The 16,250-nt window shown below is 39.9% G+C and overlaps 1 protein-coding gene across 6 annotated transcripts in view; it reads left to right on the top strand.

Annotated features, from left to right (window-relative positions):
- gulp1a (GULP PTB domain containing engulfment adaptor 1a) overlaps window positions 1-16,250 on the top strand; it is a 96,541-nt gene that overhangs the window by 39,079 nt on the left and 41,212 nt on the right. The window contains exon 1 of one of the 6 annotated variants that reach the window (XM_078263185.1): window positions 12,000-12,105. The exons of the other annotated variants lie outside the window; for them this stretch is intronic. The gene's annotated coding sequence lies outside the window, so the exon portion shown is untranslated. Of the gene's footprint in view, window positions 1-11,999; window positions 12,106-16,250 lie in introns of those variants that run through there. 6 annotated transcript variants of the gene reach the window in all.

Below are 16,250 nucleotides of genomic sequence, written 5' to 3'. Positions count from 1 at the left end.
CTCATATTAGGCTATGCTTTTGGGCTTTTCCCCTTTCCTTTATTGTGTTATATATCTTTTTGTGCATGTTTATAGGTTTACAAAGTGAAAAAGCCCAAAGTTCACCCCAAAGGGACTTACCATCTCCAACAGAAAACACTGTTCACAAACTGCTCCAAACAGCTCTATTGTAGTCCAGCCTTTACTTCAGAGACAAACGTGCGTCACTTTGGAACACACGTTATAATGCTCGCCTAGCTGCTAGCATGGCACACCCTCATACTCTGCTTCTGACTGGTTAGTAGTCCTTACCTAGCTACTGAGCATGTGCGACTCCCAACAAAGATGGTACAGAAGTGAGATGTCTCACTCTGTAGCTAAAACAGAGAGCTCAACACACAGGGTGAAAGGAGGAGCTGCAGCAATGCGTAGTATGACAAAAATAGTGTTTTTTGAAAATTAAACTATGTAAACATATTCTGATATAACCTCTAAATACAATTATGAACCTGAAAATGAGCATAATATGAGCACTTTAAAAAAATGACTAATCGACTAAAGAAATCTGAGTCGACTAAGTCCAAAACAACCCATTATTTGACTAATCGACTAAAAGGGGCCAGTCCTAGAAATAAGTGTTGGTTTTGAGAAGGCAGTGGGCATGCGTGTTTCTGTCTAGGATACAGTGAAATAATCCATTGATTATGGCTGCAGATGAAGGCCCTTGAGAGATCTGTGCAGTGCTTATCCACACACTGTGGAGAAGCTGCCGTGCCGTGCTTGGTCAGCTGTTTCCTCGCCACAGGAATTCAGAACCAGACTTCTCCGTCAGATCAGAGCTTAATAAAGAGAAAAACTACTCTGACACTAATGATGAGGCTTGTACCCAAGTCAGTGATGCACTACTTTATGAAATGAAAACCTTTCATGTTGACTGCTAGCATCAAACTTAAAAAAAAACCCAGTGTGGGCTGTTGTTAAAGTGGCAAGTTCCATATTTGCTTTTAACATAGTTCCGTATCTCTTAAATGTTTGCCTGATTAACTTCAGGAAACACTATTTTCCTAAAACCGATATATCATTTTGTGATTAAACCATTCAGATGTCATCCCTATACTCCCTGCTCAGTAGTGCCAGTAATATGTGTTAAAGGAACATTTCAACATTTCTGGAAATATGCTTATTTGCTTATTTAAGTGTGAGATGAAAAGGTCGATATCAATCGCAGGTCTGTGCGTTAAGGACAGAGCTGGAGTCAGTATGTATGGGGTTAGCAGTAGAGATGGTCCGATACCATTTTTTGCTTCCCGATACCGATTCCGATACCTGAACTTGCGTATCGGCCGATACCGAGTACCGATCCGATACCAGTGTGTCATATATTTTATTATGTTTTAACAACTACTATCCCTGTATGGATGTGATATGATTTCTATCTTTGTTGTCAGTCTGGCTCAGGTTAAACTCTTTGTGAAACATGAACAAACACAAACAATGAACGCCACAGAACTTTCTTTTATTATCCAGTTTGACAGTCAACGCAAAAAGAACATAAATGAACTACTTTTAACGTAGATTTTCTTTAGGGCTTTATTACGTGGTATCGGATCGGTGCATTAACTCCAGTACTTCCCGATACCGATACCGCCGTTTTAGGCAGTATCGGAGCCGATACCGGTATCGGAACATCTCTAGTTAGCAGTGCTGATCCATAAATTGTATATTCACCGTCATTGGGATACGAACACATGACAAAAGCCTGCCTGAAATGGGATGAATAAGGAAAATCATTTTATTTAGGGATAGGTACTGGAACCTGGCCAAAGACTGTAATATTTATCATCACGCTGCAGCCTCTCCCCTGCTCTGTATTGGGCCTGAGCTCCTACACACACAACACACACACACACACACACACACACACACACACACAGACTCACAAGGTGAAAACAATACCCGCGTCGCTGTTGCGGCTGGTAACAAGACTTTGGGCAGCGACCCACAGGCACTGTTGTTTGTCAAGATAAAGCTCCCCTTGGTTGTTATGCTTCACAAACATAATGAGGCTTAACTAAGTCATACTACCCATGCGATAGGATTTTAAAAATGCACGTCATAGAATTATAGCTACATAACTATACAGTAGCTAGCTCTAACAATATGACTTGGTAAACACATTGTTAAAAATTTCAGTAAATCGTTAAATTAATTTACTTGCCAAGTTAGATGAAGGTTGACCATTACAGCTAAGACTCTACTTAATAGATTAGGGATGCTCTGAAAGTGGAAAGCACTCCACTGAAAAGGTCTATAATTGCAGTAATTGTAATGAGATTTCCTCCTCTTTTTCTCAATATATTTCTTTCTTGATTAAGCTACTTATATGTATTGGGTTTTGGTGGCAGATTGCCTGGATTCTTTGGGCATTGTTTTCATGATTGAGGCATTATTAAGCCATTTTAGCCTTTGATTGTGATTAGTAACAAGACAAATATACTTGACTTATAATGTAAATGTATGGTTTTCATTCAAAAATTCACTTTTGGCCTTGAGCCTGTAATTACTTTATCAAGTAGCTTTGTCACAGATTAAATCGTTAATGACCATTATCAAGAAGAACTAAAATATGCCATGAGTTCAGACTGCAGCTCAGAGTGCCATAAATCTGAGTGACAACTTCACTGTCTGGTCCAACTGGGAATATTTTTAGCCTTAGTGCACAACTTTCAGCACAGTTACTTGGGTTTTCTTCTGATATGCCTCACACGTATGGAAGATAAAAGAATATACTGAATACATGGAATTCTAAACATTAAGTGAAAGGATTGATCATTATCTAGAGTTAAAAAACGAAACGCTTGCTGTGGAGGATTTTTCCTTGGCCAATGGAAGCGAGGTTGCACCTTTTTTGTCGCTTTAAGCACTTGAAAACAAGTGTATACCATCTGTTCTTAAACAGAAATCCCAAGGGTTGAACATGTCAGAGTCAGCATTTAATGCACATCATTCCAAAGATATTTTTAAACCTCCTGATCCTGCCCATCTGAAGGATGCACTAAAGCGCTGTTGTCTTTGAAATGTTCAAACTTGCACGTCATATCAAGAAGAGATCAGGGAGCTGCAGTCAGAAACATTTGAGGCAAACGTGCAATATTGCCACAGCAAGCAGCATCCAGATATGTCATAACCTTTTGTTTCCCCGTGGAATACCACACACATTTCTCAAGCAATATAAATATATTTTGACTTTTGAAATCCCAAGGGGAACAGGTTGTGTCAAATGTTTCTTCAGACAGCATGAAATGTCCTTCCCTTGTGGGCCCTCTTAGTGTGGACTGTACAGCCGAACCACTGCTAACTGCCAATTTGGTTTCACTAAAAATGTGTTCACTACTTTTCTCCCGCCATAACTTTCCATCCTCAAGAAGCATTTCAACGATTTTTCAAAGTGAGGTGGCAGAATGTTCCCCCTTCTCCCCTCCAAAACATCTGGTTCGTCCATTACTGCTTTTAGAGTGTTTTACAAGCATGTGCAGATTTTTAGTCCCTGGCCTGCAGTATGGGAAGCACCAAGTCAGATGTTTAACTGTGCCCCCCCTCCCCCGTGTACAGTTTGTGTTAAATAGAAACTTACTAAACCTATTTCTCAAACATTCTGTGATTATTCAAGCAGAGAATGCAGTGATGGTGTGTGTGTGTGTGTGTGTGTGTGTGTGTGTGTGTGTGAACTGTATATAAATGTGCATGTATCTGTCTGCATGTAGTCTAGACCAACGTTTTCCATTCATCTATGATTTTTTTATAAGGGACATATGAAAAAAAACTCACTTTTTTAAAAACAGGACACAGCGTTTGAGGTGGAGCCCCCCCCCCCAAACACACACACACACACACACACACACACACACACACACACACACACACAATTTGCCTCAAAGACCGGCACACTTCTTTGGGGGCATGCTGCCAACCCACAAACTGTAAAATAAGACAATCCAGTCAGTTTTTGTGTGGGCTGCCGTGAACAGAATATATGGGATTCAACAAGCCTTTCAGATTTGGTTCCCCTTCCTATGACACATGCAGGCACATTACAATATACCACCCCTCCATCTAACTATCACCACCCATGGCTTGAAAACTACCTTTGCAAAGGTGCGTCATATTTTCTCACATGCCAATCAGAGGGTTTGAAAGAGACTAAAGAGCTAAAATTGGGTGTGAATACAGGTATATTGAGACACACTATGAGAAAAAGAATGTGTTTTTTGAACATGTAAGCATGTAAACATGTTCTAGCAGAAACCCAAAATACAAGTATCAACCTAAAAATGAGCATAACATGTCTCCTTTACGTATAATCTAATTCACCACTGGAGTGATTTAGACAGAACCTGGAGGGGTGACGCATCGTTTAACTTCCACCGCTTAAAGATAAGCTAATGGACTTAAAAGAGGCGCCTTGAGAAAAGGTCAGAATTTGTAACTCAGACATTGTGTATCATAACTTGTATCCAATTTTATGTAATTTGGACGGATAGCCAATTTCAGTTCTCTGTTGACATTTAGAATGTAACACTGATTATCCTCAAGGGTTTGATACTAACATAACTGAAAGGAGTGACTACATACGTATTTCTTTAAGGTGGTTTCACCTACAAATGACTTTTTGCCCTTTTAACAATGAAGTAAATGTGCTTATTGTAGCAAGGTTGGTGAAAAATAGCTGATTGGTGCAGCACTCTCTAAGGATATGTGGCCTTGTTAGAGCAGAGAACTCACTACACTGAGTCCTGTCTTGTATAAATGTCCAAAGTACAGGTTTGCTTATCACACCATGGCAACAGATTTCGGATCTGTGAAAGTAAATCTGGTAGATATACACATAGGATTTTGATGACATCCAAAATGCAGTGCAAATACCTCTAACAATATGTATCACTCCCATTCAGGACTCTCATTTAAGCTGGTAACCATCAATTACGTCAGCTAAAATGACAACTGTTGCCTGCACATTATCTCAGCTGTAGCTAATTCTGTGACTTGGCCAAACTACATAATAAAATCCATTGCTGAATGCACTAACACAGCGCATGAATCATACATACCAAAGAAGATTCCCCAGGGAAGGAAACAAAGTATTGGCATTTGATAAGGTGGAGCATTTGTTGTGAGTAGATCTGTTGGCCTCTAAACTTATTCAATCTGAAATGCCCCCACGTTTCACTTCTATTGACTTAGGTGAAATGTGGGTGGCTGTTTTATGCTTCTGCGTCAACTCCACGCCGTTAACTACGGCGTCGCTCCTACGGCGTCACTCCTCCGTCGTCGTGACCCTTTCAGAGTTCTGCGTCGGGGTTGCTTTGCATCGCGGTGCATTTCACCGCCATAACGCTAGGGGGGTGTCGCCTGTGTCTGTGTCCCTCACCACCGAAACGGTACTCAGAATGGCAAACCCCATAGACTGTCGTGCTAAAATATTAATCTTATTTGTTTGGCCTTTTCTTGCTTAGATTTTGTAAAAAAAAGTATCGAGATTTACACAGTAAAATCCATTGACCTAGTTAAAGTAACCAGAAAATAAGTCTGAGGTTATTTGCGAGGTGTCTGCCAGCCAGTTTATGTTATGTTAGCAAGCAAACTTTAGCACAACTGCCCCCAAAGTACTGCTTGCTGACGGAATGCTAATTTCAAAAACGTTACTGACATATAGACGTGATCTCAGAAACACCTTGAGGCAATCTCTTCACATTTGGCACAAACGCCCACTTGGTCTGGGATGAACTGCACAGAAACCCTGTGTCTGCTGTTTGGTACTGAGCTTGCTGCTGTGGCTCGACACAAGGACACAGCTCGACACGGGAACAGAATATTGAAACGTTGAGCTGAAAGATGCAAATACATTATTATTATTATTCATAATACTGTTATTGCAGCTTTCATTTTGTTTTAGTATTTTTTTACTTTGTTTATTGGATTTTCAGCACAACCCGCATATACAAAATAATTGCACTTGTAAGTTATTTAGTAGGAGTATAGAACAACACAACAAAAAAACAAAAGAACAGGGTGATCAGAAAGGAAAAACGGAAGGAAAAAAGTTAAATTCTTTTTGTGACTGTTGCAAAATGAACAAATGATGAATAGACTAGTCAAGTTTTGAGTCAGTCCAACCAATAGTTTAAAAAGAAAGAAAGGAAAGGAAGAAAAGACCCTATACACACTGGTGGATTATAACTTTTTGTTAAAAAAAATGTTGAGGTACTTGTACTTGACTCTTTTTTGTTTCATGCCACTTTTTACTTCTACTCCTCTACATTTCAGAGAGAAATATAGTACTTTTTACTCCACTACATTAATCTGACAAAACACATGTAGTTTATAAAATATGATGCTTTATTATCAATGAAACTAGCCAGCAATATAACGGCCTACAAGTCCAGCTGTAATGATTAGACCATTAAACACACAACTGTTTGGATCGTTTCCAGTTTCTAAAATGTGAGGATTTTTCGGCATTGAGTACTAATTTTAATACTTCAAGTACTGATGATACTTACATACTTTTACTTAAGTTACATTTTCAACACAAGACTTTCACTTGTAATAGAGTATTTTTTACAGTGTGGTGTTTGTACTTTTTCTTAAGTAAAGGATCTGAATTCTTCTTTCCCCACTGCCTATATGGCTCATTTATAGTCTACATTAATCTTCCTGGACATACTGTTCAGCAGGTATATCTGTTTCAGGTTTCACATCTCTGTGGCTAATGATACAGAATAGATCAGCTCAGAAACTAAATGAGTACTTAGGTGCCACCCACGTCGTTTAAATAGCAAATGCACCTGCGCCCATCTGTGCGCCCATGGGCGTGCTGGTCTTACAGGGAGGTGTGTTCAGGTGCATTCTTGGTGTATTGCTATCTTGAGGCAGCAGTAAGTGATCGCGCCATTGACCAACAAAAACCTGGTCTAAAGTCAATAACGCAGCATTTCATTGTTATTTTAACAGAGCATTAGTAAAATGCTCCTAGGCTCGTGCTCAGCGCGCACTCACTATGCTTGTTACACAAACAGGGAAGCGCAGCAGCACACAAACATGCAAAAGATTTAAAAAAATTAAAATATTACAATGTGAAATAGTATTATAATATGATCTGCTCGCACGCTTTCACTTCACGCACGAGCAGATCAGTTTCTTCTCCTGAAAATCTCTCCTTCTTGCTTAGCAAATCCTCCATCATAATAGCAATGCGCCAATGTACAAACGCTCCTGGCTTTTAAAAGGGAATGGGAGATGACACTCTGATTGGTTTATTTCATGCTACGCCCAAAACACACCTATGAATTAATTAAGACACTAAGTACAAATCTTGTGAACCATGCGCCTGGCGCACGGACCGGTGAAATGAAACAGAAAAAGTTGATTTATTCATACCAATAGTACAGCATAGCAGCAGAGAATACATGACCTGTGTGAGCTGTCTAGAGCAAGTGTACTGTATAGCTCTACAGGGACAAGAGGAACATCAGCAGTAGGCACCTTCCTGCTTTCACCCTTTTGTATCAGGATACTGCATGGCATGTCTATTTTAATTAGCTTGTGTAGATTCAGCAAAAAAAAAAAAAAGGCCAGTTCATGACCTATTGGGTTTTTCCTGACGTACAGTTTGAAGGCAAATTGATTTCAGTGTGACATGTTCCCCTTTTTTTTTTTTCTTCAAATGAATGTTAATGCACTTTGCCTCCCATTAACGAAGTGCTCAAGACAGAGTTTACGAGGAGAGCACATGCTGTAGGGCTTCAGTGTGAGTCTATAGATTGCTCCCCAGGTGACATTATGTTTTACTTGTAAACAGGAGCAGGCATAAAAAGAATCATTATCAGGCTATAAATCAACTAGCTTCAATCTAAAAAAAAAAAGACCACAATATCTATGGGTGTCTCACATATTTCACTGTTTATTGCATACGTTGTATTATCTAAATCACAGTTGATGTGCAGTGTGAATTTTATGTTATCTTTATATTTGAATAATACATTATTCTAAAAAAAAAACTGCATTCAATGAATTCAATGAATGAGACGTAAAACGGGTTAAAACAAGTACTGTACTGTGTAGATTTTGAGACTTGCTGACTCTGTGATGTATACATCTCTTCCCACTCTCACCACAGAGGAATGATAAACATCCGTACAGAAGAGGTCATGTCCAACTGTCTTCATGAAGACTGAGTAAATAGAGTGGAGTATCCTAGCATACTATTTTATTTTCCCCACTCTAATACATGATCAATATAAACCAAACATGTCTGTAGTATCTGGTATAGCTTTTTGTCCACCAAATATTTAAGATCCAGCTTGACTGGATATTCTGGTCTCAGCCCAATGTCTTAATGTAGACTCTTTTCATTGACTGTGACTCTTTATTTGAATGTTGGCATGTTGACATCAGCATTTATTTATTTTTTCTCCAAAACGCCACAATTTCGCGATGTCGCGATGGCGCCAATTCACGCCAATTCAACCAATCACCGTGACTTTGGTGCGACTCGTAATTTTGACCAATCACCGCTATTTGTCCGCAAATTTTGACCAATAACCGGAGTTTCCCGCGACTTTTTTTGCAACTTTCACTGTCTCCCGCAACTCCATTGCAACAACAACTTTTATCGCAATTTTTTTTTACAAAAGCTCCCGCAAAATCAGGCATTTTGGGCCGCAACAATCTCAAAAAAAGGCCGCGAAATCCTGGAGGGACTGATAAGTACAGCCTCACAGAGCCGATTGGGTGACAGGCATGTCTTGTAGTTTGCTCTTACACTACTCTGTTTGTGTTGCATGTGATTGGCAATTACTTACAACTCTTACACTTACTTACAACTGTTGTCAGAATGATTTGATAAAAAGCTTTGTGAGACCATTTACCCAGGGATTACAGTGCTTGGTTTTTATGCCTCCTTTATCAAATTTGGCAGAAACCACTTGGACTGAATGAATGAACTGATTCGATTGTTTAGGTCAAAGGTTAAAGGGCAATCATCCCATTCTAGTGAACGTGATATATCTCAGGAATGCCTTAAGGGAAATTGCTTCAAGTTTGGCACACATGCCCATTTGGACTAATTTGATTATGGAGATCACTGTGACCTCACAAAACATGTTTCTGGCCATAACTCAAGACATTGATTGGGTAATTGTGACCAAATTTCACATTTGGTTGGATAATAAATTGATGAAACTAATGTCGGATGTCCACCTTGAAACTGCGGTGAGTGTATAGATCTGCTGTGCTGCTGGGTTGAAGATGTGTGTGAAGCATCCATGTTTCACCAGAAAATACACTTAATACCTTTTATTAAATTGCTTCAAAGTCTTCACTACATATATGAGTCTGGACAGAGATGGATGCAAACTGCAACTTGACTAGTTGGCAGAGCCATACAACCGTGAGGCCAATTCTAGTTTTGACACTGTCTTTTTACAAAATATATAGCCTGTGTTGACATTGATTCATGGAAGAGGACAGTGCTTCTGAAGTCTGGATTCATAAACTTGAACTGCTGATTTAAAGTCATGTTATACCTGCTATACTAGTCTACGAATCAGGGGCAGGTAGTATATAAATCATTTCAACTCAATCCTTTGCTTGTGTGAATGTAGTTGAGATTGTTCAATGTACAGCAGCAGTGGATGGAAATGATTGCTTTCACTCCTGGCTAATGGACATCATCATTTTTGGTGCAGTGAGTGGTGCAGGGACGTTCACTAAGCCATGCCTACTGAAAACACATCGCTGGTACCGCTCACTGCTGCTTTGCATTACCGCTTAGATGGAGCACAAATCATGAAGAGGCTGCAAATCTCAATGAAAATCCACTGAGATGCTTCTCATTGAGATGCACATTCCTGCTTCTCCACTCACACACACACACACACACACACACACACACACACACACACACACACACACACACACACATCCCAAGCAATGAGTGAAATAATTGGACTTTGAACTTGTGTAAGACAGTAAACGTTTGCGCAGAATTAGTTGGTAGCAAGATGACGGTGCTTTTAATCTTCTGTGTATTTATTTGTCCTATTGTCCAACTTGATTCTCTCCTTGAATATTGCACTGCTGAACGTGAAATATGAACAAATTATGATTCCGTAGCCTAGTTACTAAACAAAGTCTAAAAAGATGACTCATTGGCATTGTTTCCACTGTTGACCTAGATGCGTTTGAGTTGTTGTGTCTGTTGCTGCTGTATAGAACATGCACTTGTAATGGCAACTACATTTAGATATAAATGCATATTAGCGGAAAAAGTGCTACTATATCATCAACAATAGCTTACATTTTTCTACATCATCTGTATAAAGGGCCCCATTTTCCCAGAAAGGGTCTGGGCCAGCCACTTCCCTTACCCCACCACAGCTGTTAATACAAGACGCAAACATGAAATGATACAGGCCAGTGCAAAGAAAAACCCTAGAAAAATAAAGAACAGAACAGCCCAAATCCTGGGACCCTCCCTGTTTTAATGCTCTCTCAGGCAGAAACATAAGTTCTGCTGGCCAGCAAAAACACACCACCACCCAAGGCCCTGACCAAGCGAAATCTCTAACCAGATACCATTTCAAGAACAAGGAATGCCTTCCACTGATTTGAATGACCGTAGAACATTGGCTGATAAGTGTTTGTGACCTTTTTTTGTCTTTTGATTTGTCTCTTATACAGATTGTTTTCCCCAAACACAGATTCCACGATGCTACTTTCTCTCCGAGTCGCTACATGCCACATGCACACACTTTGACAGCAGCTCTTTGGAGTCCATGTGCAAAATATACAGCACACTCGGCACTCATGCATTCACACCAATGCTAATTCAGACATGAATTCATCAGGGTCCAAAGTAGGCTCATTATATTTGGCTGAATGTCTCCATTGTTGTAAACCAGCTAAAGCCCAATATTAAAAATTCCAATGTCACTCTCGAACCACAGCCGGCTGTGCATCTCCAATATTTTTATGAAGACGTGAGCCATCTGTATATTAGAGTTTATTAAACTCCTTTTCATCCTTTATTGATGAAATGTCACCTTTACCCCGAGTGTGTTTTTCTGTATTGTCTCTTTGTTGAAAATGCACATACACTCTTTCAAAATTCTTTTTGCCTCTTTAAAAAGTGGCCAGTTGCCCTTCCTTGAGGAGTTCTGTTGAGACAGTCAAAAGGCTGTGAAGGATGCAGTGTAAGACAGATGGTTTCTTGATTAGACCCCAAAGAGACAACATTTGCATGAGGTTTAAGATGTGGAGCTAATAAAATAAAGTCAACCCACCGATCAGCTCTCTGCCTGTGCTCTCCGTAAGCAGAATAATTGAGGCTTCACTGTCAGGTGTTTGTCAGCTCCAAACTTTTGCTTTTTAATGCCCCCCTCTCCCCCCCCCCCCATGCCCTCTGCTCTTCACTTTGAGGATTTCCCAGAAAGTTCATCTCTAGGTGATGAAAAGGACAATGGAGTGTCACATTTTAAAGTGGAATAACACAATTCAAGCTGCTGGCATACACACATTTGAGCCTTGACTGTTTCTAGAGTGCAGTGGGAAAAAAAAGGAAAGGGTATTATTAAGTTGACATAATCTCACAGGGAGGCTTTTAAGGCTTTGTATTGGAGACTTTTACTCCATAATATGTTGGCCATACTGCTGTTTCGATTGGTGCCAAGATGTTGACCTAAGGCTGTTGCCAGTGCACATAGCGTGATGATGAATCACATACTGCGGCAAAAAGGGTCAGACTGAAACCTCTTGCATGTTGGCTTTTATAGGTCATCTTCGCTATGCCACTGTTCACCTCGGTTGAGCAGTTCCCTGTCGAAAGGGGTCTCTTTTGCACATGCAAAAGTCCAAAAGAATCCCTTTGGACAAACTGTGGGCGGAGGAAGTTGGGTTTGAATGTCAAGTATCATGTGTCTAGGCAAATGCTTCTTGTTGAGTTTGCAAAACCCCATCATCTCTGCTTGCTGCAGTCCTTAGTGTACCACCATCTGGCCCACAGCTGAAAACTATTAAGATCGGCTGGAACTTCCTCCTCCTCACTATTCCTCCCCAGTTTGAAGACAAGTAAGTAGCTTTTATCTCGGCTCTGTTGTTGTTTGCATGTTTCTCTCTATAGATCTTTTTCTATTTTTTTTTCTTCTTGTCCTCTAGCTGTGTGATATAGTTTGTCAGGGTGCTGCATTTAACCTGCAGGAGTTTAAGTACCAGGCTGTGAGAGAGCAAGCCTGGCTTTTAGATTAGACACCAAGACACCACGGTTGATTCAACTGAGGAATTCTGGGACTAAGTTCATAAACAGATTGGAGTTGCGATGTCTTAGCCAGCAAGATTCCAGAGCCTGGGTGAGAGCAAAGTGAAGAAAACAAAGGATCTTTGTTGATTTCTGAGGCAATATGTTAGGACCACAGTGCATGCTCTGCTTCTATTCCATGTTAAAAGCCTGCTGCCTTTTGCATATGGGTCAGATTAGTGACTGGCTGAGAGGCATTTATAAATGGAACGTTAACTTCTTTTGCTTTGCTAAATAAGCCTTTTTAAACATTAACTTTTGTCAAACTTGAAACATTTTGATTCCTGTTTAGCTGGTCATTTGGGCTTAAGAGAGTTCACTCCACAGGGTCAAAGTAGGTCGCGCACATTTCCAGAAAGTCTTTCCCAAGCTAAATTCCAAATGTTTGAGTCACTGAAGGTGAAGAGTTAGACTCTAGACATGGCTTTTGCTGTGCTTTTTGAAGGATGATATTCCAAGTTAGTGAAGTGTTGGCTCCACTATTAAGTTCAGAAAACACAATTCAGGCTTCAAATAGCATATATATATATATGCTATTTGGCAAAATCATTAGTTTTTATATATATATATATATATAAAAACTAATGATTTTTTCTTTGTTACTCTCATGTTCAGACTGTCTTAGTACCATGTTAGGTCTTAGTAGACTGTAACTGCATTATGTGGTTTTAATTACCATTTAATTGCTTATTTAATTTTCTCGTTAGTCCTACTAAGTTCAGTCATGCTGTAACCCATGTATGGACTCTGTTGTTGTTGAGAGACTGTGAGCACACTTCATGTGTGCGTGCGTGCGTGCGTGTGTGTGTGTGTGTGTGTGTGTGTGTGTGTGTGTGTGTGTGTGTTTTAGCATGCATGCTCATGTACACACATTCCTTGGGTGAGGAATTGAGGAGACCTAACCTGGTGCATCCACTGCAGCTGGCAAACATAGAAGGGGGAGTGTGTGTGTGTGTGTGTGTGTGTGTGTGTGTGTGTGTGCGCGTCTTGGGGTCGACAGCTCTCCCAGGGGGGGTGCTGTTGATTCACCAGACAGGAAGCTATTAAAACAGTCCAAACACTGCAGCCGCCAATCAAAATGAGTGACATCACAGTCAGGTGTCAGGTGAGGCATTGCATTACACCACAGTATGTCACAAACAGAAAGGTAGCCAGGTTGTGTCTGCTGCCAGACCTTTCTGCAGTGGTTGCCCAAATGAGACTAGTCTTTGCTTTAAGAACTTAAAGCTCTTAATGGCGACATTTAGGGACGTCCTAAGCCAAGCCACAAGATTGGCATTGGGGCCATTTTAAGGTATTTTTTTTTAGTCATTCAGTACCGGAAATAAAAAAAACCTGATCAATTTCCACTCTTGTTTGTTATCACCCATTTATCCCTGAGAATGCCACAACATGCCTTTTTTAAAACACTGGAACACAGCTCCAGTGGGAATCATTTAAAAAATAATTTAAGAATAGGCCTATTTTAACTACATATTCAGGTGAGTGCTGCACTTTTTTATGTTCTTGATGGAAATGAAGAGAGGCAGTCAAAATCCCTTCCATACTTCCTGCCACAAAGGATTCCCACTGACACTTTTTTCTCCCCAGCTTTTTTTTTTATAAAAAATGTAAAACTTTATGCCACTATAAAAAAAAAAATACCGGAAACCATTAAAGAGAAGCTGTATTTTCCTAATGCAGTGTTATTTAATGCAGCAAGATGAAGGCAACAGTGCTATTAAATCCAAAAAGCTGTTTCTCTAAAATGCTAAAACCACCACTTCCCAGGTCATAATTTGGCAGTCCAGATACTGCAGAGTAGTTTGGTGCTGAGATCTGCAGAATCCACCCTCCCTTGCTTTGGTGAAATGCAAACAATAGCAGTGTCCTTGTTCATCTGCCCATGCAATGTCAACGGCAGCCTCTTAGACCTGTAAATAAGGAACACAAGTTGTCTTTTTTAGCAGCGAAGATATTCTGTTTTGGCAGACTAAGGAATGTCCAAGTCCCCACCCTGAAGCTTGTTCCATTTAACTTTTCTCCAGCCCTTTCCAGGGCCTCTGTTGCAGTAAAATATCCCCTTACTGTAAGAACCCACATACATTGTATTTGTATCCGCAAACTACATTTCCCTCAATTATGTCCCATATATCATTCTGTGTCTTATTATGTACAGTCTTCAGCTAAGGTTTTCTTTTTCTTTTTTCCATTTAAAGAGACCGTTGCTTATCATCGCGGTGCCTGTTTAATGCAAAATCCGAAATAATTGGAGCTATAGATCTTTCTTTTTTTAAGGATGGGTTGTTTGTCACCAGCTTCTCCCATCACTAATCTATACTGTTAAGATATTTGACTCAATAGAATAACTCCTCATTTTTCAGTGGCACCTCACTCTGATTCAGTCAAAGCTAATGACCCATTAACCTCCCATGTAACATTAATCAAATTGGTTTTCACATCTTTAGTTTTTCTTTCTTCTCAGCCCCATGGACTATTGGTTGATAATGCCCTTTACAACAGTTCATTTTCTGAATGGCATCATTTTTTGCCACAGTCATAATTGGTGTGTGTGTGCATCACGCAGCAAAAACTTCCTCAGAGTTTGTTGCAGTGGCGGGTGATGTAACAAGCTAAGATTTATGGCAAGAAACACCAACAGAAAGCGAGAGAGGCTGTAGAACCAGCCATCTAAAATGTGATCTCAATACAGGTGACCCAATACAGTGGACAATTAAGTGTTGATACGTGTAGCTACAACAATTAGAAGTCACCTAGGTAGTACAGTATTAGAGGTGTCATGATTTGGAAATGAACTTTCGATTTCGATTATCAAAATCAAAGCAGGATTGGTGATTCTCACAGTAATCTTTTTTTCTCTACATCCACGCCTATTTGAGGCGCATCCAAAGACGCAGCATAAACTTAGCTTACCGGGAGCCTGCAGCTGCACTGTTCTAGACGCCATGGCCACTGCCAGTTGGAGACGACCGAGAAACAACAAATAAGTAACAAATGAAAATGTAAATGAATATATGAACGTAAAGTTTGGGTCGGTTTTTCCGGAGTTGTATTCCAGATCATGTCCAACATTTGGACCCATGAATACTTCTAATCCATGTATGCCTTAGTGTGAAGTTATACCTCTAACACTTGATTTTAAACCTACCAATGTACTAGAATGCGTCTCAATTTCACATACAAGGAATCACGTTTTATAACACCAGTTTAAGGTTGGTATAGTGTTGGTATAAATACATAAGGGAGAATATTTACAAATTTTTTTTTATATTCACTAACTACATATTTGATATTTTTTTAATGTGATTACCCAGATCCAATAGATCTTATAGGATGAAAGCTTTCACAGTTTTCATTCATCAAACCTTGTTTCAAAAATTGTAGCAGTTTGTCGTTGGACACGTCATGTTGGCAGTTTGTTTCCAAGGCATGAGAGCAGGATTTATTTTTCCATCCACTAAAAACGTGTAATAGCTCAGGCTTCGCTTGATAAATGGAAAATGCCAAAGATGGAAAAATTCAATTCATTTTCTAGATTGCCCGGTCACGAGTTAATTTGTTTGCAAAGGCAAAGATTGAAATAGCTGTTATGCGGCATGCCTTGCATATTCTTCCACAGTAAGAGAGTGAAGAATATTGATTGTGGAGCAGGCTGACAGCTACCTAGTCCTAGACAGTTTGTCCTTGCAGTCACTCTAGATTGCTGAACTCCCGTTGGGAATTGATGCAAAGGCATGAAGCAGTCAAAGCAAAGTGTCACATTTTAGGGATGCTATGGAGGTGGATTTGTTAAAGAAATAGCACCTTTTTCTGTAATGTACTGTCAATGTACTTTACCAGTTGCACCAATTGGTAGCCATACACAACCAGGCTGCACTGCTATGACTACAGTTCATTTAAAAGAAAGAAGAAAAACTGA

This window comes from Sander vitreus, chromosome 11 (genome assembly GCF_031162955.1).
Source record: "Sander vitreus isolate 19-12246 chromosome 11, sanVit1, whole genome shotgun sequence".
NCBI lineage: Eukaryota > Metazoa > Chordata > Actinopteri > Perciformes > Percidae > Sander > Sander vitreus.
This window is presented reverse-complemented; position numbering and strand designations above follow the sequence as displayed.